Below are 952 nucleotides of genomic sequence, written 5' to 3' on the forward strand. Positions count from 1 at the left end.
AGCTTTATTAAATGAAATGGATGAATTAATTCAAAATTTTAGGGTCCACATATCAAAACATTTTGCCTTTCTCTCTTAACCCTCTCTCCCCCCCCCCCCCCCATACTCTGTTCCCCCTCTCTCTTTCCCTTCTATTTATCTCTCTAAACTGTCCCACTAACCTCCTCTGAAAAGGTCTCCCTCATAGAACTCCTTCTTTGATGTAAGGGAGCCACAATTTTTTCCTAACATGAGTCTGAAAGGTATTACCCTTGGTTAAAAAAGGAATCCATATCTTAAATGCATTTCTCTTACTGATAAATGCTCATGATATTACTAACCTCATGATAAAGGCTTACAATTGCTTATTAGAAAGCTAACTTTTCCCCTTTTTTTAAATCAGAAGGCAGATTAATTATGATTATTTTGGGGGACATATCAATAGTTTTCCCTTAGGGACTTTGGTTCATCATATACCATCATATCCCCATACTTTGGCCATGTTTTAATGGATTCATGGTCATTTACTTTCATAAACTTATGGATGATTGATTAAAGCTTAAAAAATTGTGTAGAGCGAGTATATCTATGAACACTTAAAAATCTTGAAAATCAACCGTCCAAAAAATGCATTACAAGATGCACAAGACTTGAATGGAGATGATCAATTTGAGGACTATTTGGCATCTAAACAATCTCTTTTGGTGAATTTTTGAGGAGAGCCTTATTTTGATTGTTTAGGGCCTCACCCTTATATAAACTTTTCCTTTGTTTAATAAGTTTTGGATGGAGATTGGCACACTGCAACCGTAATCTCTCACATCCGACGGTTGGAAAGTGTTTCAGGAGAGCCTTAATTTGATTGTTTCACGCCCTAACAAACGTTTTCTTTATTGGATGGAGACTGGCACACTGCAACCGTTATCTCTCACATCCGACGGTTGGCGAGTGTATGACATTGTGTAAACGAAAG

The sequence above is a fragment of the Amborella trichopoda genome, chromosome 12 (genome assembly GCF_054954075.1).
Source record: "Amborella trichopoda isolate Santa Cruz 75 chromosome 12, AtrichopodaSantaCruz75HAP2 v2.0, whole genome shotgun sequence".
In the NCBI taxonomy this organism is placed as follows: Eukaryota; Viridiplantae; Streptophyta; class Magnoliopsida; order Amborellales; family Amborellaceae; genus Amborella; species Amborella trichopoda.